Source organism: Haliaeetus albicilla, chromosome 20 (genome assembly GCF_947461875.1).
Source record: "Haliaeetus albicilla chromosome 20, bHalAlb1.1, whole genome shotgun sequence".
Taxonomy (NCBI): Eukaryota; Metazoa; Chordata; class Aves; order Accipitriformes; family Accipitridae; genus Haliaeetus; species Haliaeetus albicilla.
In genome coordinates, this window is record NC_091502.1 from 26419579 (window position 1) to 26445493 (window position 25915).

The window sequence follows — 25915 nt, forward strand, 5'->3', positions numbered from 1 at the left end:
CAGTTCAATACTCCGAAGTCCTCCACAACCACCACCACCTCTTGAGGAGTGTAGTTGCATTCCCAGATGTCTCATTTTTTATATTTAGCCATTCAAACACACGTATAGGATTTCTTCTAGGGTATAAACGCACTACCAATTTTTTCCAAATGACTTTAATTCAAATAAATAAGTAAATGAACCCCAACCAAAACCAAAATCAAGGCAGAGAGACTTCTCCTCTCTCTAGGTTGTCTAAGACCTGTTACAACAGCTTCCTAACCCTGCCTCCAGTCCTCCCTAATCTCTTCACCAGTCTAATTAAACCCATTAAACCCAATTCTGGAAATTCTGTTTCCACTACCCTTTCCTGAAGCCATCTGGACAAATTGCCAAGCAGCAGGTCTCAGTTTGGGTTTTTGCAGGAAAGGAAAGAGTAAATACCTATTTTAAGGTTTCTTGGAGAGTGTATTTTGAATAGATACAACACTACTGAAATGACATGCAACTACCCCACTCCTAACACTCATAATCTTACCTCATCACTCAAAATATTCTTTTACCTTTTTCCCTAGACAAAAAAACTTGAAATATATGATGAATTGATTTAATGACACAAAAAAAAACCCCAAAGAAAATAGAAAACAAGGAGCTGCTTGAACACTAGTTTCCCACAGAGTTGTTTCTCATGTTGATTTTCTTTGGTCAAGGGGAAACTCAAAACAAAGCTTCTCTCATGATAGCACATCTATCAGATCACTGAAGTTCTTCTGGCACCTCGTGTGTGAATACATGTTGCCACTTTACCCACTTACAAAAAGCTTTCTTTCTTTAACTTGCAGTATTTTCATGAGACCTAGAAGAATTTAATCATCTCCAAGACTTCTCCTTCCCTTATCAGACTTCCAAAGTTTGCAGAGTAGAAACACTCACGCAGAGAGTGTAAGGCAAAAGCCAAATTTCCCTAGGACATCAGGTTTTAAAAGAAATGGTTAAATCTAAATTGTTGTTTTAAGTCTAACTCCTGATTCTAAATGAATCTAAAACTAAACTCCCTGCAGAATTGCTCTGCTTTCCCTACCACCTTGCTCTGTAATTTATTTGAAGAAATTAGGTTAGCAATGTTTACAAGGCTCATGAAAATAAAAGCATCCTCCTGCCAAGACTCAATCCTAGGACCTCCTCACTGTTCTTCTGCCCATGTCCTCTACCTGCTCTGCCTGGACAGTCCTCTTCTAACTTGCCGCATTCCCACATCCCTGTTAGAGACTGGATTTTCCTCAAACTCCAATAAATGAGCCCAAATTCCTAGATCACCTCTTCTACTTTAGATTACGAGCTTCCCAGGAAAAGGGAAATTTCTCCTGGACAGTCCCTATAGCATATCACATGCTTTGTCTTACACTAATAACCATGAGCAAACTTAATATCTGAAGCAGAATCATATGCTTTAAACACTTTCCGGAACGCAGATATTGCAGAGATCACAGAATCACAGAATGGTTTGGGTTGGAAGGGACCTTGAAGATGATGTAGTTCCAACCCCCTGCCATGGGCAGGGACACCTTCCACTAGACCAGGTTGCTCAAAGCCCCATCCAACCTGGCCTTGAACACTGCCAGGGATGGGGCATCAACCACCTCTCTGGGCAACCTGTCCCAGTGCCTCACCACCCTCAGCGTAAAACATTTCTTCCTTATATCTAGTCTGAATCTACTCTCCTTTAGCTTAAAACCATCACCCCTTGTCCTATCGCTACAGGCCCTACTAAAAAGTGTGTCCCCATCTTTCTTATAAGCCCCCTTTAGGTACTGGAAGGCTGCAACAAGGTCTCACTGGAGCCTTCTCCAGGCTGAACAACCCCAACTCTCTCAGCCTGTCCACACAGCAGAGGTGTTCCAGCCCTCTGATCGTTTTTTGTGTCCCCCCTCTGGACCCACTCCAACAGGTCCCTGTCTCTCCTGTGCTGAGGACCCCAGAGCTGGACGCAGAACTGCAGGTGAGGTCTCACCTGATCGGAGCAGAGGGGCAGAATCCCCTCCCTCGACCTGCTGGCCACGCTGCTGGTGATGCAGCCCAGGACACGGTTGGCTTTCTGGGCTGCAAACACACATTGATGGGTCATGTTGAGCTTCTTGTCAACCAACACCCCCAAGTCCTTCTCCTCAGGGCTGCTCTCCATCCACTCATCACCCAGCCTGTATCCGTGTTTGGGGCTGCCCTGACCCGTGTGCAGGACCTTGCACTTGGCCTTGTTGAACTTCATGAAGTTCGCACGGGCCCACCTCTCCAGCCTGTCAAGGTCCCTCTGGATGGCATCCCTCCCCTCCAGCGTGCTGACCACACCACACAGCTCGGTGTCATCGGCAAACTTGCTGAGGGTGCGCTCAATCCCACTGTCCATGTCACCCACAAAGATGTTAAACAGCGCTGGTCCCAATACGGACCCCTGAGGAATGCCACTCATCACTGGAACAACGATGATAATGAGCAAGAGGATGATACCCAGCAGGCAAGCGCTCGCAAAAATCCTTCAGGAACAAAGACTAATTTGGTGGTGAAGCAGCACATGCACTTGCCAGCACTAGCACAGGTATGTTACTTGGGCAGGCCACGCTTTTTGTTTTAATTGCAACATCCTCTTCTAAAAATGCTTCTTTTTGCATCCACCTTTGAGCAAAGACAAAAATCCCAACCCAGCACAAGCTTTAGTACCAGCTCTCATCATTAGCCTCACTGAGAGTTGCAAACCATTGTCCTGCTGCAGAGGACATGGCAATTCAGAGCTTCTGGGGACCCGCATGTATCGTCTGTTTTGTCCTATCATCTCCATAAAGAACCTGGAAACCTATGATGTAATACAGGATACCCAAAATTTGACACTTGGTTAAATGTTCAGCATTTTAAGAAGTTGTAATTTAAAAATCAAACAGCTGCACAACTTGTCTAAAAAATTAAAAAAAAAAAAAAACAAACCAAAGGAAAACAATCCTAATTTGTCATTTAACAAATACTACAGTTTTATTTCTAACCCCAACCCTTTATTGGACCAGGCAGAATGACAATCACAATTCTTTACAATGGCTCTCTGTCTTCATTTCCACTCATAAATGGATTCAAGCAAGGACTCTGAAAAAGAGGAAGATGATAAAAAAATCCTCAAACCCATCCTAGCATTACCTTACAACTTTGCTAAAAAGCCAAAAAACAGAGGTCTCTCTCCACCTTCACTTATTGAACCTCGGTTATTTAAAACAGAAGGGAATTTTCCATAGGGTTGGAAGAAGGCAGCACCTTGACAGCAAAGTGTGGGCATGCGCTAGTCCATAGTCCAGCAGCTTTCAGCCATGGGGCCAAAGGTAGCACGTGGACACGTTTTGAACGGTACACCATAGGTTTAGGAGCTGGGCATGAGCGTATCTGGAGAGAGATGACAGCTCTCACTGTGTCCTAACCCCAGCAGAAGCCAGGAGGCTCTCTCCAGCAGCAGCCCATGACACCCTCTAATAAAACCATCATTAACATCTACCTGCAGAGGTCGTCTCCGGTTGCTATTGGGTTTCTACTAACATCATTAACGATGAGAGGAGGGAAAAGCATATGCTATTATGCTTTCAAAGCTGCCAAACCCTGAACTGGCCTACAGAGAACGTCAGACAACTTCACAGAGCAAACATCTTTTAAAGTACAAATTACAAGAGAAGACATCAGTGTGTCATTATACACATACAAAATATTCAGGAAACCAAAGAAGGCTTTTTCTTAAGCCGAGGAGTTTCAGATGTATTCCACCATTCTCCCTCATCTAGGGACTCAAAATCTTCTGTGAGCTCTGATGTTCAACAGTGGGAAATGTGGAGATTTTCATATGCAGCTAGATATTTGTATGTTTAAAAAATATTTCTACAGCGGGTCATCGTTAGTAAGTCTCACAGTCAATTGTTATAATACACGCTGTCATACAAAGGAAATGAAGGCAATATTGGAGGTACCACACTGGGCAACTGTTGACTCTTTAATGACAAGTATTAGCAAGTTTGGATGAAACCCAGTCCAACATTCTTTTTATAGAGCAGTTAATGCGATAATATCTAAGACAGAGGGAAACTTTATATGGACAGAGGGAAATCTTAATTCACAAACAAACCAGAGGCAATTATCAAAATTATACCAATGGTATTCTTTTTTTGCAGTCAAGCATAATTATGGAAGGTTTATTTAAAAAAAAAAAAAAGAACAACCAAAACCCAAAAACTTAGCCTGTGATTTGCATTTCAATTAATTTTCAAACTTTTGTGTGGAGGATAGATGGCTAGAATTGGGTACTACAGAAACTACCATATACTGAAATACATTCATAAATGTTATAACGTAGGAATTCCAAGTATAAAACCCAGGCAATGCTGCAAGCTCTGGGGTTTTTTCCTCTTAGCCTGTACGAAATGGGTGAAGATGTAGGGGAAAAGTAAAAACATCAGTGCTACTTGCGATGCAGTTTACAAAACTTCCATTACATTCACATGCTGCTGAAGTACTGCACAATGGGCAAATCCAAGGCTCTTGAGAATATATCCTTTCTGAGGCTTACCAACGGTGCCCACAGCTTACAACAAATCCTCTGGATATGGTTACTGCAAATCTAACAATACCAAGTTATCACATCCACATGTTAAAAAGAACATTTCTATATTAAAATATATGTAAAGTTCTGGCCAATTGCTTTACAAGTTTATTGCTTATAATTGTACAGGGCTCTTGCTCTTCAAGCCCAGTCTCTGTATTTCACACTAAACTCTAATTACACAATCTAGCACAAAAAAGCCAGAGATACAGACCCTTTAACAAGCTTAGGCAAAAATCAAAGGCCCACAAAGGGCTAAATCAAAAGCTGGCTCACACCAACTCTATTCTTTGTGCAGTCGACCAAGACTAATTAATGCTTTTAATGTCAGTTTACCCCTTTTGGCACTGTAAATCAAGAACACGCAGCTTTTATGAGTTAACAAAAGAATCTTTGAAAGGTGTAGCTTATTAACCAAACTCACAAATTCAAATGCACTTAATCAGAAACAGGTATATTTAGCAGCATTGTACTCGACGAGCAGAATTATCTGCAGGCTGTACACAGAGAACATTCATTTATCAATACAAACAAGGCTGGCACACCGGGAAGAGGTGGTAAATTATACATCTAAAAGAAAGGCCACTGCTTCCAGCATGGCTTTTGTGAGAGCAGAAATGTGGAGCAAACACAGCAGGAAGGTGCTCCAGAAAGGTGTAGGGAACATACTGGATGTTTCCCTATAATCTCACCTCAGCCACAGAGACTGCAAGACCTGAGTGTGCTATTGCACCTCTTCGGCATGAATAGAAAATTGGACCTCAAGTAGACCTCCTACTATCACCCACTTGGCTTGGCCCTTCAGCAGCTTCTCTGTAGCATGCTGCACTCATTTCAATGCATCATTTGAAGAGTTCTCATTAGGGTTTTGTTTCTTCCCTCGTCAGGAAACACAGATCTCCATTTTTCTGTTGTTTCTGAAATCCATTTTGCTCTCTGTACAGTGGCCAATTCGGACTTTCACTTTGCAAGTCTGCTGGACGTCAGTCTGGCCTCTGAGAGAAGCAGCTACCACAGGGCTACGCAAAGATACCCATGCGGTAAACCTCAGTCCAAAAAGAAGTCAAGGCCACAAAGCTTTCAAGATACGTACATATTTTTTTAAGAAGAGATGTAGATACGACTCACATCCTCAACTCAGAGAAAGAAAAAAGACCCTGACTGCGCCTTTCTGGCTGACTAGACAGACAAAAAGTATTTTGGTGCACTCTCCACATACCTCAGGGCAATATCTACAGCACACTTTAATATGCCACATACATAAGCTTATAGATCAAAAGTAGAAAGTCAGTCCAGAGCATACTGAGAAGTCTGGTGTCAGAGATCTTCTTTACTGCTTATGTCCATAAATCTTATTAAAACCTTCCTTTGTTTTTAAATCAGTTTTTGACAGCTGATTTTTTTTCCCTTGTTATGGGAAATGTCATCTTCCTAATGATGTCTTACTCCTCTAACAATTACTGTATGTCAGCAGTATTCAGCCATAAAGAATCACAAAGCTGCTTTGTCAATAAAATAGTTCCTCTATGCCCCAAACTAATCATCGTGGGATGTTCAGGCTGATGTTCCTATCCTGACACTTAATTACAATGCATCCCTGTGCCGCAGCATCCATCACGCACCACAGACAGCCAAAGGATGCCGCAGGTTTCATCCAGAGAGCTGCAGTGGGTATGGTGGGAAGTGACACAGCCCAGCTTGGGGACCTGCAGTCACAGTTCATGTGTGCGTGATTAGCCCGTGACTCCGATTGCCACAATATACTGAGGCAAACACATTAAAAGAGAGGTTTTTTAAGGGATTAGACCTGACTAAGAGAAGCATTTGCAAGAATGCTACTTCGGATTAAATGCTGGGTCATTAATCTTTATAAATTCATCACCTTATGCAGGGAAGAAATTTCCCTATGTGATATGTTACAGCGTATTTAGGTACATCACGGAGCAGGGGTTCTTTCACTGATACATCCAGCCTTGCAATAGTGTTCACAAAGGAATAAAAAACTTCTCAGGAAGTGAAAATTCCCACGAAGCAAGGATGGGCAAAGTAATTATAGATCTCAAATCCTTCCAAACCCTATAATATTTGTGACTGGCAGCGGAGAGAGGGAAGAAAGGGAATCCAACCAAAATCCAACACCCTATGGGACTTGAAACTGTCTCAGCTGAGATACATTTAAGAGCGCCTTGCTGCTCCATGACTGTCAGACTGTGTGTAGAGATCAAGGAGATACAGCTTAAGAGAAAGAAGAGTACCTACATTCTCTACCAAAAGTGTCCACGTTCCTGTTTCTTCCAATACAAGGCAAGATGTTGCTGGGCAAAACCAAAAGCAACAAGAGCAGAAGGAACATGTTGGAGGGTTCTGCTCTTAAGGCAGCCGTTCCCGCTCACTGTAAGAGCATCCTTAGGAAATGCCCAAGCATGTCACACACTCAGCACAGATTTGGTGATGTGGTATGGTGGAAAACACCAGTCCTCTGGCCTGCTCTCATAACCAAACTGATACACCCCACAGACAACAGTAAGCTTTTTCTTCCCTCAAGCCCACCACCTGAATCAGAGAACCAGCAACCTCAAGCTGAGAGGCTCAGCCCTTCTCTCGCCAGCTACTAGCTTCAGCTCTTAGAACATAAGACTGAAATATCTCCAAACTGAAGAGCCCTGAAGCAACAGGCAATATTCCCGAGCCCCAGTTTATGCTCCATCTACTTACACACTACTGCAGTGTAGATACAGTCACACCAAGTTGTGCGGATGAGCAGTGTGCTCCGAACTCAGACGCATGTTCATAGACACAGCTGTGTCATGGAGCACACGGAAATAAACACGCCAAAACCTACAAAATGTCAAGACTAGATAGAAGGCTACATTTTAAAACATTGTTAACGTTCTAATATGACATATTTCCCTCCTCTAAACATGACCCAAAGGAAAGAAGGGAACATGAACCACTGTCTTTGGTATCACCATCATTAGACTCCAGCAGGAACAAGGGACAGGGATCTCCTTTCACTCTTAAACAATTATATGATGTCTCATAGGAACGTAGGACCTACATAGAATCACAGAATGGTTTGGGTTGGAAGGGACCTTCAAAGACCACCTAGTTCCAACCCCCCTGCCATGGGCAGGGACACCTTCCACTAGACCAGGTTGCTCAAAGCCCCGTCCAGCCTGGCCTTGGACACTGCCAGGGATGGGGCAGCCACAAATTCTCTGGGCAACCTCTGCCAGTGTTTCACCACCATCGTAAAACACTTCTATGTCCAGTCTAAACCTACTCTCCTTCAGTTTAAAACCACTGCACTTTGTCCTGTCACTACAGGTCTTGGTGAAAAGTCTCTGTCTTTCTTAGAAGCCCCCTTTAAGTACTGGAGGCCGCAGTAAGGTCTCCCCGGAGCCTTCTCTTCTCCAGGCTGAACAACCCCAACTCTCTCAGCCTTCCCTCACAGCAGAGGTTCTCCAGCCCTCGGATCATTTCTGTGGCCTCCTCTGGACCCGCTCCAACAGGTCCGTGTCTGTCTTGTACTGGAGACCCCAGAGCTGGACACAGTACATAACTCAGCTTGACAGAAGTCACCTTCCATATCATATGTTCTCTGAAAGGGAATTTATTCTCCAAAACAGAGCTGACAATTCAAGAAAACTTAAAGATCTGTGAACAAAGGATTTGCTCATGCACTAAAACTTGCTAAGTGAGGTACCCATGTCCCAACAGCAGAGAAGTATCCATCACCCGCTGGCAAGATGCTTCACTTCATCTCTGGATTTGGTGCATTCCCAGCCCAGTGAAGACCACCAAATGAACCCCACCAAACTGACATAAATGGTCAGGAGACTAGAGATCAGGAATTTTCCGTATGAGTTGAGGTGAATGGAGCAAATACATAAAGTCCAGGCCCAGTTAACCGCACACCAAATTCCACTCACACACAGTATATAAAAACCAGCCTAATGTAAAAGCACATTTAAAAATATTTACATCAAACCAAACCATTACACAGATAAGAGAGGTATTTTTAGATACACATGAATTTTACACACATGCACACACACATTAACTATTTAATTGCTGGAGTTCCACTTTGGATCTGGGGGAGTGCGGTACTTCCCAAGCAGGAAATTACCTAAGTAAACCAAGTTAAGAGGTTGGGCACACACACATTCGAGCGTTTAACAAAATTTCTTCTGCCTTTTGATTTCTGAACACTGTTTACCATCATGAGTCTAAAAGCAGGAGTTTCAACCCAAGATAAAGACACCTGAAAAATAAATGTCTGAAGTGGCTCGTAGAGACATGGGGCAGTCACAGCTTTGAGAGCAACCCCAATCAGCTTGAAGAGGACAACTAGTAGCTAGTCAGCCAAATCTCCCAAGGCTCCATCAATTCCACTCTCAAGATCTCCAGGTACCAGGCTGGAGCTCAGACACCTATCACACACAAAGCTTAAACTTAAGTTTCTTAATCTAAAGATGAATTGCACCAGGAGCCCCATGGACCAGAGGCTCTCCTGCTGATGCAAAGCCAACGCTTCACAACATATTCTCATTTGAAAAAACATCTTGTCTTCTAGATCTCCCATCAGTGCCAGTCCCACTTCTCCAGTCTGAGCAACTCAGCCCCAATCTCTGCTTTCTCTCTACCTCACAACCCATCAAATGCACACCCTTGGCTTTGCCTCTCTCCCTTCTGCAGCCCTGTACCTCTGTTTCTCAGGCCTAGAGAAAGCAGCATAGCCTCAACTGTGTCTCCTGCTGTTGCTTCAACTTGGAGATATGGGGAGCAGTATGCAGAAAAAGGGGACAGGAACAGCATCGAAGTCCTTTTTTTTTTTTCTTTATCCTTTTTTCTAGCATGATATTCAACAAAAAGGGGAAGAGAGAGATGGAAAGGAGCCCATCATTGTTACTTCAAGATTGGCACAAGCAAGGAGGAAGCAAAGCTTTTCTGAAATACTTGGCACTTTCTGTCCCGTCCCACAATAGATGAGTTGAGTTGATGAAGATGGGATGAGGAAGAAACAAGAGCCTGATTTCGTCCATACCCAAAGAACAGGCATCTATCTAATCAGGGCAGGTTTTTTCCAAAGCAGGGCTGCAGCACTTCTGTGTGCTAAAATATTGGGAGGGTAAGGGTCACAGCAAGCTTAAGTGTTCGATCCCAGTGCAGTGCAGTGGATCCAAGAGCAGAGAGTACCCATCAGCACTGTTGTTTGCCTGCCTGCATCTGGTTTTCAGCAAATCTGACTAGAGTGGGAGCAGAACACTCAGTGAGTATCCTGGCAGCTGACATTTGAAGTTCATGTTACTAGGCAAGCAGCAAAACATATAAAAGGGGAGAAAAAAAAAGTCAACCCTGTTTTTTCCATAATCCTTCACAAGAACAGCTGGATTGGGTCAGCCTGACACTTCAGCTATCCCAGTGTCTTCTCTGCAGCAACAACCAAGTGTGAATATCTAGGGGAAAATTTAAGCACAGGGCAGGCGTACAGACATTTGCCCAGCATACTTTTCAGCCCGTAACCATGTGCAGCACAGGGATTTCCTGAAGTGGTATGTTCATATTTAATAGCTAGCTGTATATCACATTATACCACTATTAAAACATACTTGATTTTTTTATATATAAATGCTTAGAGGGCTTGACCTGTTCAGGTCTCATAATGCTAGGCACCGTATACAAAAATAAGTAGTTACGATAGAACCTGCTCCAACCAATTTACAGACCACATTACACTGCGAAGTTTGTGTTTTAAAAAAATGTTTCTAGCTTTCTTTTATGAAAGACTGCAAATAAACTATTAGAAAATAATTTGCCTGTCTACAGGCAAATGACAGGAATTTATACCAGGAATCATGCCTTTGCCAACCCAGTGATTTTGTGATACAAAAATACAGTGATACAGCTAGCGAACACAAGCAGTACTTTTTGCCTTCTTTTTAATATCAAACAAAAATAAATTATTTACTAAGAATATATTAAGACTAATAAACACTAAAAAACCCCTAACTCTCACAATTCTTTATAGGAGCAGCACATACCTACTATGTGTTCTACTCCAGTCTGCTGATTACCTTAGGTTTATTAACTTTATAAATCAACACAATAAAATACGCTACATACAGTGTTGCCAGAGTTTCAGCTTATGCATTTCTTAAGTCAGAAATTATTGCTTAGTTTAAAATGTAACGCGATTCTGCACCAAAGTTCATTTAATATAAACAAGGGTCCAACCCATACCAAACACCAACACTTTCTAATCAGTATTTGCAATCTCCATGGCATCCAAAGCTTTTCTGTCTGTGGAGGGAGCAGGGAAAAAGGTGTTTGGAGGAGTATCTAAACTCAAGCACTACAGTTGAAGGGTGCATGTAAAACATGAATTGATACCTCTTGGATACGAGCTTCCTTCAGAAGGAGATAATCCGGAGAGGAGTCTGCCTACGGCTGCAGGGCAGTGAGTCTTCACAGCATTCCACAGCTCTGCAGCAGCAACCAACAGAGAGAAAGAGAGAGAGACCCGTGAGGCTCTGCGGGCAAACCTGTCAGACAGAAAACACGGCTCTTTCTAGCAAAGAGTGGATTTTCTACACCAGAGCAAAAGGGGAAGTGGGTACAGGTAAGAAATGCAGTCAAAAAAGGAGGAGCGATGGAGATGCAGGATAAGAGAAGGAGAGAGAAGGGATACGGGAGCCAGCTAAAAGACCATCAGTTGCAAAGAAGACAGTGTAACATAATGATCTGCCACTCATGTTTCCTACCTGCTGTCGTTAAACAAATAGACATGTACATTTACTGCACCTCTCCTACAAATAAATACCTCAACTTGCCTTCCCCTAAAAATACCAAAGATACATTTTTCCATCACCACAGGTATAGGGAGAAAGACAGCAGAAATTGAACATTTGCACCTTCAAATCAAGACACGAAATCTTTCCGCAGCTATACACTACAGCTCAATGACTTTGGGTGGAATACTCACATGGGGCGTCTCGCACAAAGTCTACATCAACTACGCTTTGCCTACGCTCTGCTGAAAAATTGCATAGAAACTAGAAACAAACAGCATCAGGAGCGGATAAAATCAGAACTAGGATCTTCTCAGCTTTCAAAAGGGAGAAAACAAAGTTCAAGCTTTCATTTAAATACTTGTTAACCAGCTATTTGTCAGGATTTGGGACTGAACAGGCCAAATAAAGTTTTACACATTACTCCTACGCCCTCCCTTCCCAGCTGACACAAAAGCTCAGACAACTGAAAACGAAATACCTCAAATTAAAGTACAACACACAGAAAAAGCTCTCAAGCAGCTCCACATGCTTTATGCATTATACAGAGGAACAGAAAACCTACTGTTCACAAACCAGGACCAGTGCTCCTTCTAACAGTTGTTTATTTTAATTAACCCAGTACCAAAAGGTTTACATTAAATATTTTTTCATTGCTTCTAACCGCTGATCCTGTATTAGTTTACATTCACTCAAAAAACACTCTCAGGGAGAAAACAGGATGCAGAAAACATTGAATCCTGTAAAACAACAGAGAGTTTCTTTGGGAGTGCTGATCCTTCCCACCTTTCCCTGCAGTATTACACGAAGAGGCCCTTCAAGCCCAGCAAAGGAACAGCATGAAATTGGAAAAGAACAGGAAAAAAAAAAAAAAATCTTCATTTTTACTGAAGTTCCCAGAATCGCCTACTGCAGGAAACCACCACCATACCATCTGAGATGGCATCATTGGAAAGAAGTCAAAATCCACACTACTAATGCTCAAACATCCAGATAATCCCAACACTGTTGTTACCAAGAGTGTGAGCACGCTCAGGGAAACGGCTCAGTAATATTTCCACCTGTTGTATGGGTGCTTGACTTCTGTATTTCCACCTTATAGTAAGCATATTCATTGCTTGGAATTTAATCCTGGTTTTAGGCTTTTTAACTTGCCTTTATGGTCCCCCAGTTCAAAGACATAACAACTCTAAATATATAAGCAAACATCTTGAGGAGAGAGAGGAAAGCATAAGTGAATTCCAGCAGAAACGACGACTTGACAAATCTCATCACATCAAGCTCTGCAGTGGCAAATTAGTCTCTTTGAGCACATTCTGTACTCAAAGTAGCCTCAGTGCTTCGGGAGGTACCAAATATAACACAGCCCCATTTTAACTTCCTTCCAGGAATACACACAGTCATTTATCAAGAAGACGTGGGCTGCAGTTTCAGTTCCAACAGCTTCAGTAACATTTTGTAAAATTAAACAAATGACTCCTTTTGTGGCAAGAAAGAAGCAGAAAATAATCTGGGTCCAAGCAAATGGAGGAGAAAACCACCTCCCCCAAGTCTTCCTCCACCCTTTAGCAATTTTGTGAAAAGCACGCCTTGCCAGCTATGCTAGGCTCAGCATCAACCATGGGATCAACAATCATTCCTTCCACTGCTTTTACACCTCGAATCTCGATGCCTTTGCCATTACTATTTCATTTAGCAGAGCTGGTTTGATAGCTAAATTTGCTTCAAGTCCAAGTTTTGGAACATTTTTACATCTTTACACTTGTATGGCCAAGGAAGTCATTAAGCTCTGCTTAGCAAATACTAAAGGTTCCCCAGATGTGTCCAACACTGCTACGTGTGCTGAATACATGAGGGTTTCCAGGCTCCCCCTCAATTTAGCAGGAGGACAGTATTGCAGCAACCTTTAATGCTGCGGGATTATCAGAAAGTTCACCTTTTTGTTCGTCTCTAGCTGCTAAAGAGACAGAGAGAAGTACTGTACCCACCTCCCATTAACCTTGTCGGTGGGATCTTTCTTTAGCTGCAACAGCATCAATACCTTCTTGTATTGTGCTGCCACACAGACACTGAGCAGAATCACCCTTTTTCGGGGGGTTTTTTGGTCCCTTTTCTGTTTTTTCTTGACCAGAAGTCAAAACGATTAGGATCATAATAACTGGATGCTGCTACTGCAGAGAGAAGCTGTGATGAGCTGCACGGAGATGGAGGTTATCCAAATGCCTACACACACACACATCACTGCCCTCAGTCACCATTCAAAAACCAGTCGTAAATGGTCAGAATTTAAGAGAAATCATTCAAATGAGTACGAACACAAAAAAAATCTAGTTTCACATGGATCTTCACTTAACTTGAGTGTGTGAGAAGGTGCAAGACGTAAATGTAATTGAAGCTGTGTCAGATTCCTCACCATGCTCTCTTGCTTCGTGCTGTACCCCATCTCCCACCCCTCTTCAGCTGGAGTCCTGGCCTGCCATGTTCTCTAACCACAGTGATGCTATACACATGCAAAATGTAGACATATCTGCAGAAATGTAGTCAGTCCCAATCAAGGCCTTTGAGTAAAAGTATGAAGACATTCATTAGAGAATGAGAAAAACAAAATATATGTTAAAGAGGGAAAACATGACATGTGAGGAAGTATTAATTTGGAAAATTTAGGGAAATAGCACAATGTTGGGAAGTTCTTCTGGCACAACCATGTTCATCAAGAGTATGATCTCGGATTAAGCCCCCCTGTTCAGCACACCGGTGCAGCTCTACCAGCAAATGTTGCTCCTCTTGAAATCAGTGGGAGAGGAGCAGCAGTTGGAGAAACCTCAGCCTCTTGTGTAGAAAGGGAAGAGAAAAGCTTGCCTCCCTGTAGATTAACAACAAAAAAAAGCAAGCCAAGGGAATGAAGTCATTTTAGTGCTGAAGACCAGCAGGCATACAGCATATCTAGGGTGGACATTTGAACTGTAACATGGCATTTTTAATACCCATCTAGCTGGAGCTTTCACATGAAGCATCTAGAAATCAAAAGGAGCAGTTATCCAGCACACAAGTGCCTATCAAGTAAATATGATTACTGCTTCCTTGGGGAAGAGCGTTAAGGAAGAAGGCAGCTCTCCTTCTCAATTATTATCTCAATGATAATATTATTTTTTTCCTGGTTGTCTCTAAGTTTAACCAGGCTCATTGCTCCATCTGTTAAAAGAGCAGAGAAAGACAAGAGAGTGGGGAGCAAAGACTTCAAAAATACAGAAGAAACAACCCTGCCTTCCCCAAGAGATGCAGGTTGTCTTTTCCCACTCCTGCCACCCCAGCAGTCTCTTGCAGGCTCAGTTTCGGAGCTGACGGAGGTATTGTCATCATCCAGTGGTACCACAGAAAGCCAAATGCTGAGCTCTCACTGGCAAGCTCAGGCAAGGCAAACACTGATGGAAAGCTGGAATCCACCTCCTTTAGCAAAGGCAGAGCATCAGCTCCCCCAGTTATTGGGCTGACAATGTTACCATAGGTAGGAGTGCCTGAAAAAACTACACAGTTTTTCCTGAAATGAAATATGGAAAGAAAAAAAAGGAGAAATATTCACTAGCTAGAAAAGTCTTTCATGCTTGGCCAGTATTATTGATCCTTCTATTTTAAAGTTATGATCTGGATATTAGAGGGTCTGGAAGAGATGCTGGAACTGTCCTCATCCACTCACCCACCAGGCACCCCCCTCTGTGGGCAGAGGCACTGCCAGCCACGAACAGCTGAGATGTCTGAAGAAGGTACGTTGACCAGCTGAGACGTATGAAGAAGATACTTGGATGCCTTATTGAGTTTGGGAAGTGCTTGTTTCTTGGTGGTGAGGGGTTTGTCCTGTTTGGGTTTTTTAGAGATATGGAATGTTGCTAAACCTTCTCTCTTCAGTCCTCACAGATTTTTGCCTTCTTTGCTTGTACAGCAGATTTTTGCAACTGCAAGTGGAAAACCATCTCAGTTGAGAGTCAAGACTCTTCCAGCTCCTGCTTACTACACTTGACTTCCTACCAACCCTTGTCAACTCCTTTTCTGGAGCCAAAGTTGCCCCAACTTGCTGAATAAATTCATTAATTCATGTAGAATATGTTTTGTGCAAGCTTCCCATTAACTTCTAATTTCCTAATTATTCGATTATGTGCTCTGGCTTTTAAAGCAATTTACCTCTATCAAGTTGAGCAAAGAAGCTTAACAGGGTTCCTGCAGCCTACTCCATAATGAAGTCCTCCCACCCCTCCCACTTTCTTCTTGGTGTGAAAAAGTTTAAATCCCTTAACATTTCCTTTTAAGATTACTGCCACTACTTAGTAAAAAAACTTGTTCCCTAATATCTTCATCAATTACATGTGGTATTTCAAGCAGTGATACAATATTTTTCATTTTAATTCTATCCTCCCCTCCTATGACCCAAATTTAGTTTGCTGCTTTTGTTTTAGTACCTACACCTTCACAATGAACTTATTACAATTATTCTTCTACAATTCCCCCTTTTTATCCATTACTTTTGTTCTTCTTTCTGTAAAACTGGACTCCACTGGTAGGAGCTGGGTACATCGATTATAAAATAGATTAAGAATTAATTAGAACATGGTGATTAAAAAACCTGCCTTGGTAGATTGCAGATAAAATACTGTTAGCATAATTCATTTAAAAATACACTCCACAACTACTTATCAAATGAAGATAAAAACATTCACTAAGTGTCTAACATGCTGAAGAGCAAAAATACAGCATCCTCCACTGAGAAAATAACTTTATTCACTTGGACAGCACTGCCAAACTTTCCTCATGAGCCAATTTTCCATCTCAAAAACCTTCTGTACCGCTTGAGTCCCTTGAATTGCATGGTCATCCATCCGGACATTCACCAGGACCGGGATTTTTGAAGGAAGAGAAAAACATTAGGATCTAAAATCCAACAGGACAAGATCTAATGATGCTTGACTGGAGCCAGGCACCTTCCTTTAAATCCTATTCCACAACATTTTGTGTTTAACCCTCTGAGTATCCAAACCCAGCAATATGGGAAGGGATCTTCCAGGCTCCAATAAATAAAATTAAATTGACTGAGATTGCAGAATAAATGTTCTTTGGGGCAGCAGGGAGGGCTGACATTGAGTGTGCATAGCCTCGTACATCAGGCTTGTACTTGTTTCAAACACATTTCTAATTCCAGCAGGAAAAATTCTTCAAAAGTAGATTTTGAAGTTATTCACCTCCTGTTTTCATCAATTTTTCAAAACTGGTTCTTTAAGTATTGATTCTGGATTAGTTATTCTCACTTGTGCAATTTATGTATTACAAGACACTTAGAGGTTTGTAAGTCGCAGATGACTTTGTAGTCAAAAGAAAACAATTTCATTATCTAAGATTAGCGTTAATTGAAAGAAACGATTTACTGCACTATTGACAATGCTCAACCTTCAGAAAGTTTCACTATTAAAAAGTTATATGCAGCCATCATCTTAAAAATAAAAATAAACCTTTCAGCGATAGCAGCCTCAGTGTGACCTTTACCTCTATTTAAAAAAAATTAAAATCTAAGAAAAACACTCTAACACAAGCCTTCACAGCATTACAAAAGAGGGATTAATGAGAACATGACAGACAATCTATTTGGACATTAGGAAAAGCACTGACAGTGTTTTATGCTGAAAGTTAATTCAGACACCTTTACTTACACAGTGAATACAAGTAAAGGACTAGAACTTAAAGGCAACAATAAAGGGTGTGGTATTGGGTTGGGAGCAAGGAGATACCATAGACAGGATACCACAGACATTTGTCATACAGCCTAACGCATTTGGTATCCAAATTAAGGAAGAATAGGGCAAAAAGTTAATGAATATACACAGATTATACAGATCAGAGTTGAGTTCAGTTCTCAGGGCACATTAAAAAAAAAAAAAAAAAACCAACAAAAAACAAGCCCTGAGAAACCAGAGGTATTGGCAAAAAAAATATCAGATGAGATCCACCTGGAGGAACTGGAAGCCAAAACATCTGTGAAAATACCTAGCAGGAAATAAACGCCTGGAAAGAAATAATTTTGGAAGGCAGAAAACATGGCAGGAAACCGCATGGACATTACTGGCTGGAAGCGCCTTCCCGTCTTTCCTCCCCTCAAAAATTGCCAGTTGCCTTTGTACCAACACGACTGCTACGGAGCTGTACAGTGAACCAGATTAGTGAACTGATCTGGGTTAAAAATAACCTTTTTTGCTGTTCACTGATCTGGTTCACCATATGGCCCCTCAGATAGTTGTACCAGCACAGTTAAGGGAGCCCAGCAATGGGAACAGGCAGCAGAGGAGGAGTGAAACTCCCAAGAAAAATGCTTCACCCTGAAGAAAGAAAATACAAGACGCAGCCAAGAGAATTTGCATGGAGTAAAAAGGACACCACGAGCAGAAATTCACCCCTGGTCTCCCCAAATGCCACAGCACATTGGTGATGCTCAGGAGAGAAAGGCTACCAGGACTGCTTGTATCTCCTGAGCTTGCTCCTGCCAAGAGCTGGGTAAGCAAAGACCCATGCCTGGCACTTGTCCTGTCCAACTGGTGGGAGCAGGTTGGGGATCACCAGCAATGACTTTGGCAAGTCTGGAGGGGGAAGAGCTCTTGAAGGAAGAGGGTGAAAAGGGACTGGAAGCAGCAAGCTCCCCAGCCAGCACGGGAACACGCACACACGCTTCACTAGCAACTTTGCACACATCCATGAAAACGCCATGTCAAGATACACGACGACTCAACATCTCAAGGCGTGCAATGAGTTTCTAAAATTAAAGGGTTCTTTAAACTCAAGAGTATTAAATCTTACACAGAGCCACCTTTTTTTTTTTTATGTACAGGATACAAATGTGAACTAGAGATGCAAGAAAAGTGCGGAAGTCATTAAAATGGGCAAAGTTGGGCATCATCCTTCCTCCAGGAACATCCTGTTGCCTCGGCTTGCAAGAAAGACAAGTGACTAATGTCGGTATTCATCTGCTGAGTATCACCCCTGGCCACACCTCCCTTTTACATCATTTCTTCCACTACGTTGTTAGAATTACTTTCCTGCTTGAAGGATACCATATCAAGGCTAGAAGGGCAGAGCGAGATTAGGAAAAGCAGCAAATCCCATCCCCATTTTTACTTACTGACCAGTTACTGATTAAAAAAAAAAAAAAAGTCTAATCCACTGGAAAACTGGAGGGGTTACTTTTAGAGCCAAAGATTGGTAAAAGGACAATCGCTACCAAAATATCAGCAGTGATTTGCCTGGGCAGCTCAGTTCCCTGCTGCTGTTGAGCTCTGGATTTCAGCGCCAGAGAGGATTCAGGTGCAGAGCTTGGAGCCGTCACACCGGCAGGATGGGTGGATTCAAGATATTTAAGGCAGCCACTCTAATCTGAACTCACATCAGCAGATAAGAGAGACTTAAACAAACAGAGTGAGATCTAGTTTGCTTTTATATTTACATCTATTTAAAAAAGACTAAATCATCTAAGGCCAGTCTTTAAAACACACCAGTTTACAAAGAACTGTTGCTATATACCACATCTGCCACATTTTGTAATCCAGAAAAATACACACTGGAAACAAACATACTCATTCTTAATTTTCACTTTATTACGTTTAGAATAGCAAATGGCATTATGTTCTAGCCTAGTTTATTAATCTACTTCAATTTATACAGTCCGTCTATGAAGGAAAGTTTTTCTTAAATCTCCAAACTCTATCAGAATAATTAAGCTCAATACACTGTCTAGTAGCAGAGTTTGGGGAGACAGGTGCTACCCTCCATGGAGGACAGAGGACTAAATTAAGGACTAATTAAATAAGCCGAGGACACAGAAGCCCCCAGAACCAGACAGGACACATCCAAGGATGCTGAGGAACGTGGCTTTTCGATATCAGATTTGAAGGATGACAGCAATCACACCCTGACTGCCTCTGGCAGGGGGATGACCAGTTCTGCGTATGATGCGAGTGCAGCGGGTGGCACTTTTACCTCGACTTTAGCAAGGTTTTCTACATGGTCTCCCACCATTGCACCATTTCCACATGATCTCCCACCATTATATCCTTCTAATCTACCCAATTTGGCTACAAGGTGCATGGAAAATTTGCTGGGCTGTCAGACTGAAAAGGAGGTTTTCCATAGCTCAAAGTTCAGCTGGTGGCTGGTTGCATGTGGCATCCCTCAGGGCTGATCATAGGACCAGTACTTCTCAACAGCTTTCTCAACGTAGACAGGATAGAAAATATTTTTTGCATGTTCACAAAGCATATCAAATTAAGGGGAGTGGCTGATAAACTAGAGGAATTGTTAATGTTTGGAGAGATCTTGTTACGCTGAAGAAATGAGCTAACGGGAAACTCGCAGAGGTGCAGCAAAGGCAATTGCAGAGTCCCTCACCTGGGATTGAATAATCCCATGCAAGAGCACATGGTGGGGAGCAGCTTTGCAGGAAAGGACCTGGGCTCCTGGCAGACAAGAACTGGCCTGTGAATCAGTGTGCCCTTGCAATAGGGAAGGCCAACCACATCCTGGGTTTTACTGGCATGGGAAGTTATTATTCCCCTTGGTTTGGTACTTCTGAAGCTTCATCTGAAATACTAGCTCTTGGAAACCAGCAGTACTGGGGTCCCCAATACAAGAGAAAGTCCAACGGAGGGCCATAGAGATGGTCAGGTGGCCGGAGCACAGGAGGAAAGGCTGCAGGAGGTGGAGTTGTTCGGCTTGGAGAAGAGAAGGCTTTGGGGCTCCTCCTTGGTGCCCGCAAGTACCTACAGAGAAGATGGAGCCAGACTCCAACAGGGACGTGTGGCAGCAAGGGGAATTCCAGCTGGGTGTAATGTAGAAACAAGTTCATATTAAGGGTTAAGCAGCAGTGGAAGAGGTTGCCCAGAGAGGAGGTGCTATCTCCATCCTCAGAATCCCCTGATCTAGCAACCTGATCTAGTGGAAGATGTCCCTGCCCATGGCAGGGGCGTTGGACTAGATGATCTTTGAAGGTCCTTTCCAACCCAAACCATTCTCTGATTGGGGTTTAGAATCTGGTTTTCATCGATGCTCCTTTAACATGCCCAGAGGATGCTGCATGAAGTCTCCCAGTGGAAGCTTGTCTCTTGGGAGAAAAGCAGATGTTTCCAGCAAAGACAGACATGCTTTCAAAAATAAGACATTTATTTGTCAGGTGGAATACTCAGTTTAAGGACAGTGAGACATAACAGTAGAACAAGACCTGCACACACCTCTCTCACCACTTCTGATGGTGTTATCCATCCTTTGTCCTGCCCTGTAAAGCCAACTAACAGCTTGTAGTTAAACTCCAAAACAAAATTACAGGTTAACAGTAGACCTTGATCTCTTCATGATGTTCTGCTAATATAGCTACACAAGGCAGAGGTGTGATCTTTTCTCCTCTGTCCTCATGACAACAAAAACATGACAACAAAATCAATTTTCAGATTCTTGTATTGACAAAGATTATTTCCATTTGAAAAAAAACAGCTAAGCTACACTGATGAAATCGTCATTTTACCGGTATAAGCTATGTCTTGACCAAATGATTTTGCTAGCAACCCTTTTATCTCTAGAAAATACACCAAATTCTGCTGTCCCATATGTCTTAGGAGAACAAGTTCTCGTTAAAAAAGTGATTCACAAAAGTGATTTTTTTTTTACTTATCCATAAAGCACTGTACCATCTACTAGGAAGATAATTAGCTCTATTCCAGCTGAAACCAGGACATTTCCTAAAGCAACAATTGACTATTTATCAGATATTTTGTCTTCTAACTGAAGGATACACATGTTGACTCATCTCCGAGCAGCATCGCTGCACACACTTAATTAATTGAGCCATTCATACAAGATCAGGTATCAATAAAAATAATTTTACAGTGGGTACCTGCTTTTCCATGAAGGTGTTTCCAAAGTTCACCACAATTTTTCAAGGACTTTAAATACTTATCTTTTCAATAACAAACTCACTTTTAAATAAGCTTAAAAGCAATTAAAAATTAGTTAAGTCAACATTTCTTTCACTAGGGTCTATTAAGCACTTGTTTAAAGTAGTCCCAATCTCTCCTTCCTGTGGAAGTCATTAGCAATTTCTGTCACCATAGACTTAATTTTTCATCACTTGATTCCCTTTGCCACACAGAGACACACAGATATTACAGTAGCAATGCCAGTGAGAAAGCTAGCCAAAATTTAGAGCAGTATCGACCAGTTCTTAAAGAGATCATAGGGGATACACCCTCCCTCCCCTAAGTACTTCACCTTCTTGAATACTGCAGATGGACAAAAAAAATTCTTGACAATATTAGAGAAAAATAAAAAGCTTTCTTCCAGCCCTGTAACAGCTTTTGCAAAGGACTTTAATCATTTACTGTTCCACTACTGGCCAATCACAGCAAAGACCATGCCTAATAGCACTCTAATCCTTACCCCACACATTTTTTTTCTTGCAATTGGGTCAGGTCACTAAGCAGGCCAGAAATTATCCGTTATTAATCACTTAGTAACAAGAGAGTGTGGAGTTTCCCCATTTTCAGTAATGCCATTTCCTAAGTTTCTAGTGTGTCATGGTACTCTCGAACTTCCACATCTACTCTAATAAATGTATGCACCCATTCCAAATTACTCCAGGTTGCTCTCAGCAGCTCTGACATGCCAACATCTCCACTCCAGTTGTCCTCCTCTGTCCCACCCTAGACCCCCTTGCCACGCTACTCCTTCCACCTGTTCCTCTGTTTTTTTGCCATGCTGGCTCCTACTTTGAAGACTACTGTTCCTTGCACAAAAAGACCCAGACTTTCCTCCAAACAATTCCTAAAAATGTATCTTTTACCCGTTCTCCTTTACATAATAGCCAGTGTTTCCAATCTCACGTTTTCTTCTCATTATATTACCAACTTCCATTTAAAATGCAACTTCCATTTAAAATGCAACTTCCCTAGCAAAGGGCCATGTCAGATTTTGTGCAAAGTGCATATTGAAATTAAGCAACATGTGATGGATTTTTTTCCTCTCCACTGACTACAGTGAGAAATATTCCAAAGCAACAGCATGCAATGGCTAGCACCAACGCTTATCATCTTCTGCTCAAGCGTCCTTGATGTACCCTCTCAGAAAAGCTACAATTCATCTTCAAACAGCCCTGAAAATGTGCCTGGAGAACATATTCTGAGCCAAACCTATTACTCTGCCCATAGCTATCTAATTAAGATACCTACATAGCCTCATCTTCACAGTAGCTGACCACAAAAAAAAAACAAACCCTGAAGTATTTTTCTTTATAACATTGCTGCAAGAGAGGACAGTAGCAGTGCCCCTCTTGTAGAGATAAGAAATAAACCATATTACATAGCCTACAGTCTAATCCCTCAAAGATATTTAGGAGCTCAACTCCCACTGAACCAATGAAGTTAAATTCTTAAATTCCTCTGCAGATCTGGGCAACGGAGAAGTACAGTATTCTCCTTGAGCTGGGTATTTCACATTCAATTTTTGTTGCGTGTTCTGGAGAACCTCCAAATGTGCCAAAGCCTCCAAACACGCCACAACCTCCAAACCTTTGCTTCCAAAATTTCTTCGCTCCCGCCGTTATTGCGGCAGTTTCAGTTCATGCTGTTTGGTAGGGGTGAAAGGTTCAGCCATTTTATGCTTTCAGCAATCATAACATAACTCCATTTTATTTCATGCACTGCAATGAAAGTTTTGCCCTTAGTTTGGCAGCTTTTTATACCATGCAATAACAATTAACTCCCTTTGGCATAATTTATATGAATCATTGATTTAATACAGATAGCTAGGAAAAAAAAAGACCTATTAAGTCATCTAAATGACCCTACCATCACCGCTGGATTGTTCCCGGCAGCACATTTTCTGTGCTTGTTTTAAATGTGCTTGCCACAGCATAAGTACAAAAATTGTCTGCAAAGCAGAGACATGTTTCACTAACATATGCTTTAAGTCAACACGGTGTTGGAAATCTTCAATTTATGACTAAATGTTGCACTGCACTTTTATTCCTCCAAATAGACTTTAACGTTTCTTGAGGGAGCGAAAAAGGGCTATTTGTATTTCACTGTGCAGCAAAAATACGTAGCAAATACTTCCCTGATGCTTTTCAAGTTGAATCCAAGGCTTGCGCATCCAACAAACTAGGACTTGCAATACACTAGTGCCCACCTCTGAGAAGATATGGATGCACTGCAAAAGGGTGCCCAGTTCTAGAAGTACAAATAATACAGGCATGCACCGTATCTTCAGGATGGTTTTTTGGTGGGTTCTTTCAACCTTTGTAAGAAAAAAAAGGTGAGACTTTCTTCATGGAAGTCCAACAGGTTGGTTATGGAAAAGCAGAACTAGAAAAAGTCATGGTCTCACTCCCAGCTTCAAGGCAAGAACAATACTGGAACTGTTCCTGGCAGATGTGCTATCTAATCTAAATCTTTCCAATGGGGATTCCCATGTTTCCTCAGGCAATAGTTCAGAGTTTGGGGTTGCTTTTCCTCCCCCTCCATGTGCAACCTAAATCAAACTTGTGTCTGTTGCCTCGTATCACTACACACCTGAGAAGCACACACCATCTTCCCTGCAACCTCCCCTTTGGGTAAATGAAGGTAACAGCAGCAATAGATTCCTCCTGCACCTTCTCCAGATTGAGCAGACCCAGCTCATCACCTCTTCTATATCATGCACTCCAGCTCACAACCACTGTGGAGGCTTCTCCAGTATTTCACTGCCCTTCTTGTGCCAGGGAACCTCTTGCATGGGATTATTCCATCCCAGGTAAAGGACTTTGCTGAGCTTTATGGGTTTCCATCAGTCCTGGTCTCTACCTTGTTAACATCCTTCTGAATGGGAAGCCCTGCCCACAATCACAACAAGCATCACTCCCAATTCAGCTCCATCCATTAATATACAAAAGGTGCATCCTATCCCATCTACCAAGCTGTTGAGACAGATGTTAAAAAGTGTTGGTCCCACTATTAATCCTCAGGGAGGCCACACATAACCAGCCTTCTGGCTACATCAAACCACTGACCTTTGCAACCAGTTTTCCACCCACCTTGTAGTCCACCACTCCCCAGTATGGCTAGAAGGATGTAGAAAACCTTGCTGAATCTAAGTAAATGGCATCCACTGTGCTCCCATCATCTGCAGAGCTGGTCATCCCCCTGCCAGAGGCAATCAAGAACCTATGATGAGTATTATGGCAAGAAAAGAGGTGTTTGTAACGAGCGCCTCTGCACAAATGCAAGTTAAATATGCTCCGTGTTTTATTTGAAGTTAGCAGTGCTGGCAGAGCATTACTGTTTTGCTTGTGCTGGCACAGCTTAGAAAGCTGCAACCTGAGGGGAGAGAGAGAGATTTGTTGAAGAAGTGATAAAACAAAGCTAAGCAAAATCATTTCATAGTCCACTTTAAGAGCCCCCCTATGTGCGCTTCCTTGACCTCCTAAAAGCCTACTGCAATAAAAAGCCAACCATACAAATGTACAAGTCCCTCCCATGGAAGCCATTACCTTCTAAACAGCACATAAAAAGTGAAAAATAAAGATCAGCATTTCCGGAAGAAAAAAAAAAAAAAAAGAAACGCCATGAACTTGCAAGACTTAGAAGTCCTTAATTTCACTTTATATCTCAGAACACATGGTTCAAGCAGACTTAAAGTCCCTTCAATCCACAGCAAAAGGCTTTTTGGCTTCCACATTTTCTATCAAACTTTGCTGTTCTGGCACCATAGTATCTTCTGTGGTTTGTCTTTGGGTTTAATTCAGACAAACACTAAGTACATCTTACTACAGCACACTGAGTAAAAAATTAAGGGGGAGAAAGTCATGCACAAAACTGCCAATGTTGGTCCACTGAACCTGATTCTTGAAAAATGGTTAAACCTAATGCCTTTTACACTGTTGCAGAAGATTGCATCCAGTGCACTGAGATGTTCAACAACTGGGAAAGAAGACAAGAAGTGGTGCTCCTTAATACAGAGGAATATAAACAGTCAAGTGAGTACAACCACTTGGATGGAGATATAAAGGAAAGTATAGGAAAAGTAAAGACAACAGGAAAACAGAAGCCATACGGATCATGCATTTGTCTGTTAAAGCAAGAAAAGTCCTCCTGAAAAGTATATTAAAAAATATCAGAAGCCAAAAAAATATTAACATCATTGTTTCATGAAGAACGACAAGCACCTTCCATTTTTAAGTTATAAAGGAGCAATGAGATTTTGTATTAATTCTGATGTATTTCTCAGATGAGTATGAATAACAACATATAAAAAGAACAGTCCCGTTTGCATTGGGTGGTGGTGTGTAAATACACACATCCACACATATATAAAATAACATTCCTGCATAATACGGCCGGTATCATCTTCAGGCAACAATTCAAAGAGGGGCCCCATAACCAAGTGAAAAGACTGGAACAAAGCATTGGTGACAGTCTCCATCCTCACTGAACTCTTCACACAGCAGCGCCCATGGCAAACACTGCTGGGTCAA

General features: G+C 42.0%; 1 protein-coding gene across 6 annotated transcripts in view; it reads right to left on the bottom strand.

Annotated features, from left to right (window-relative positions):
• Positions 1-25915, bottom strand: part of FAM168A (family with sequence similarity 168 member A) — a 199548-nt gene that overhangs the window by 134343 nt on the left and 39290 nt on the right. For 3 of the 6 annotated variants that reach the window (XM_069808659.1, XM_069808652.1, XM_069808653.1), the window contains exon 2: positions 10994-11086. The exons of the other annotated variants lie outside the window; for them this stretch is intronic. The gene's annotated coding sequence lies outside the window, so the exon portion shown is untranslated. The remainder of the gene's footprint in view (positions 1-10993; positions 11087-25915) is intronic. 6 annotated transcript variants of the gene reach the window in all.